This window comes from Suricata suricatta, chromosome 8, assembly GCF_006229205.1.
Source record: "Suricata suricatta isolate VVHF042 chromosome 8, meerkat_22Aug2017_6uvM2_HiC, whole genome shotgun sequence".
NCBI lineage: Eukaryota > Metazoa > Chordata > Mammalia > Carnivora > Herpestidae > Suricata > Suricata suricatta.
In genome coordinates this window covers 134,873,149-134,876,828 of record NC_043707.1, presented here as the reverse complement: position 1 = coordinate 134,876,828, position 3,680 = coordinate 134,873,149, and the positions used below count along the sequence as shown (strand labels likewise).

General features: G+C 52.7%; 1 protein-coding gene across 1 annotated transcript in view; it reads left to right on the top strand.

Annotated features, from left to right (window-relative positions):
- Positions 1-3,680, top strand: part of RBP7 (retinol binding protein 7) — a 16,611-nt gene that overhangs the window by 561 nt on the left and 12,370 nt on the right.

Sequence of the window (3,680 nt, the reverse complement as noted above, 5' to 3'; positions counted from 1 at the left end):
GTCCCCGTCTTTTCGTCCTCCATCTCCTGGTACCAAGCCCCCCACCCCCGCCGCCGTCCCCCTGGTCTTCGCATCTCCCCGTCCTGTGTCACTACCTTGGACCATCCTTTGTCCCCACCCCCATCCCCAGTCCTGACGTCTCCCCGTCTCCTCTCCCCCCCTCGCCGTCCATCTTCCGTCCCGACGTCCAGCTTCTGTCCCCCCTCGTCCTCCAGTCCTTCCTTCCCGTCGCCGGTCCCTCCGTCCGTCCGCTTATGCACCGTCAGTCTCTATCGGCCCCGAGGTCAAGGCTCCTGTCCCACGGGGCACAGCTGGGGCTCCGGGCACCTCCCCGGAGAACTTGGGGGCAGACGGGCGTCCTGCCGGTGAGGGGGCGCCCCGGCCCCTCTGCCGCGGGGCTCTGGGCAGCCTACTCTGCCCTTCCTGAAGCCCGGCGACGCTGCCAGGGAGGTCGCCGGCCCTCGGAGTGGAGGAGGGGGGTGGCTCGGGCCGCGCTCAGGTGCAAGAGGTGCCCAGGGCCCGGCGACTCTGGCGCCCTCTAGAGTTCGGGAACGGCCTTGGGAATCTTTCGTTTCCTGACTCCCCTCCCCCCTCCAGGGTAGGAAACCCAGGTCCCTTAGAAGCCGCTCCCCCTCGGTTCCTAGGACACAGAGCCAGCCCCAAGGACTGTCGTGGGGGCCCGGAAGGGTCGCTTCTTCGCCCACTGCCCGGCTCCCCCCAGCGCTTAGCGGAGAGCCTGGTCCGCGCGGAGGGAAGGGGACTCGGTGGCCACCGGGGGTGAGGGGGGGTCTGACCAATGTCCTTGCTTCCCAGAGCGTTTGGAGAATGTTCCCCGCCCTTGGTGGTTAGGACGCCCCCCTTCCTTCCGGAGTCCCAGTCTGTCCTGCTATTAGTCTCGTTCTCCAAGTTCGGTGAGTGGAGCCTGTGCCCTGCGCTTTCCCCTGAAGGACACCAATCAGTGACGCTTTTGACAGATGGTCTAGAGCTGCTGGGAGTGAGGGGACCTGATGTTTCCTGTGGCTTCTTCTCATTTTCCGACACGGGTCCTCAGTTTCTCCATCTGTAAATTGAAAGGGAGGGGATCCAATTTTTTTTCCTTAAAAAATGACGGTAACACACAAAACATAAAATGGGCCTGTTAGCCATTTTGAAACGTACAGTTCTGCGGCTCGGGTGTTTTTAGGACTTCTTCCCCTTGGGGGCTTCTCTCCTCCCTTTTCCCAGTAAGCAGGGACGTCGGGAGCTGCCCAAGCTAAATCTGATTCACACGGACACAAAACCCTGTCCTGTAGGAAAGAAATCTTCCTCCTCCCATTTCAGGTTCATTGGCAGGCGCCCCTGTGAATTGGACTCACAGAAGACAGATTAACAAGCGGAAGTTAATTAACACCTGCCTGGGGAAGGCGCAATGCCGACACCGGATACGGAGGGGTTGGAATCCGAGCCCATCTACAGAGCATCTTAGCGACTCAGAAGTCGGAGGCAGGGTAACTGACAAGGGCTGGTAGGGAAGGTTCATTCCGTAGGCTCTTCCGGTGCTGTCTCCAGGTTGGTTAGAGTCTAGAGTCGCCTCCCTAACTTGGGTCTGTCTGGAACAGTGAGGAGGGGGGACAACTTTACAAATTTATGGCTTTTGGGCCAGTGGGGGAGGGCAGAGAGATTTTCTTCCGTCAGCTTCTTCCCAGCTGTCTTCAATGTAATATAATCAGCGTGCCCAAGTGGTGAATTTGCAGGTGCTGCATTCTGCTACCCTTCAACCTGAATCTCATTTCCTCTGCTTCCAACTTCTTTTTAAAATTTTAAAAAATATTTATTTATTTTTGAAACACAGATCATGAGTAGGGGAGGGGCAGAGAGAGAGGGACACACAGAACTGGAAGCAGGCTCCAGGCTCTGAGCTGCCAGCACAGAGCCCGACACGGGGCCCGAACCTATGAACTGTGAGATCATGACCTGAACTGAAGTCAGACACTCAGCCAACTGAGCCACCCAGGCGCCCTTGCTTCCAACTTCTGAGGAGGAATTAATGCTTCTTTTCCCCAAAGGCGGTAGGTCCGGATAGTTTGCCTGTGTCCCCACCACCCAACCAGTGGAGGTGCATGACCATAAGCACTTTCTTCCCTGATATATCTGACTGGTATCTGGTTTACTCCTGTGGAGGATAAAGTGTTAAGTATCAGGGGATGGCTTTGAATTTTGCCTTGCTGTATACTTCATTTTGTTTCTGGCAATTTCCATGGCTTTTGGGAGCAAACCTCTGAGACCAAACAGGGAATGGAGTCAGCCACCAAAGCAGATGTGGGAAGACACCTTGTGCTAAAACCATTGGGTCTCATGAAGCAGCCTTTTTTTTTTTTTAAGTTCACTTATTTATTTTGAGAAAGAGAGAGAGAGCAAGTGGGGAAGGGGAGGAGGGGGAGGGAACCCCAAGCACACTCCACACCATCAGTGCAGAGCCGGACGCGGGGCTCCAACTCGCAAACCCTGAGATCATGACCTGAGCTGAAGTCAGATGCTCAACTGACTGAGGCCCTCCAGGCGCCCCACAAAAGGCAGCCTTTCAAGAGTTGCAAACTGAGTGTTTTTCCAATGTGTGTTAGTCCCGTTCTTCACCTGTTCCCACACTGTCTTCTTGTCTAACTTCTTTTTTTCCAGGATGTCAATAGAGGCTTAACAATGATCTGCCACTATATTAGATCCTAGAGGCCAACAGAGGCTGTTTATTTATTTCCATGACTTTTATTTATTTATCATCCAACTCACTTCCCAGAGGGCTAAGCCATGGAGTACTGAGTCAGCATCCTGCCTCACAACCCCTTTTCTTTCTTGGGGTTCAGGTTCCAGAAAGATACTGGATCCAGAAAACACACTTAACTCTTACTTGCAATCTGTTTTTTAAAAGAAATGCGAGTGTGCTAAGGATCTCTGGAATAGAGTTGACAAACCAGAGCAGCCAACCGGAAACTCAGATAGCTTAGCCATTGAAGGTTGGTGATAGAATCAAAGTTACATAACCCCGGGGACGCCTGGGGGCTCAGTCGGTTAAGCATTAAACGTCTGACTTCAGCTCAGCTCATGATCTCATGGCCTGTGAGTTCAAGCCCCACATCGGGCTCTGTGCTGACAGCTCAGAGCCTGGAGCCTGCTGCGGATTCTGTGTCTGCCTCTCTCTCTCTGCCCCTCCCCGTTTGCACCTTGTCTCTGCCTCTCTCTCTGCCAAAAATAAACAAACATTTTTGAGAAAGTTACATAACCCCTGAGTTCCTTTACTTTATTCATTTGTTAAACGAGGTAGCTGGACCTGATCTGATATTCTAGATATCCAAATTGCAAACCAAGAAATCTCTTAGCATTTTACACAATAGCTGAAATCAGACTTAAAATTTATTGCCAGTTCCTAACAAGCTGGAAGAAAGGATTTGGCCACATTATATTTGCATGCCAACACTCTCTTCTGCCTTGTGTGTGTAAGAACATGGACTCCAGGGTCAACCTGTTTTCCCTTGGGGACAGAGCAGGGGCTCAGGACCAGAGAAGGATAGGGTTTTGCTCCTCAGAAGTAGCAGGAGTTTCTCAGCCCGCGGACTCTGTGCCTCACCCTGATCCCAGATCTACAAAATCAGAATTTAGCCAGACTCTCAGGTGATTCAGATGCAAATTAGATTTAAGAAGTACTCCTC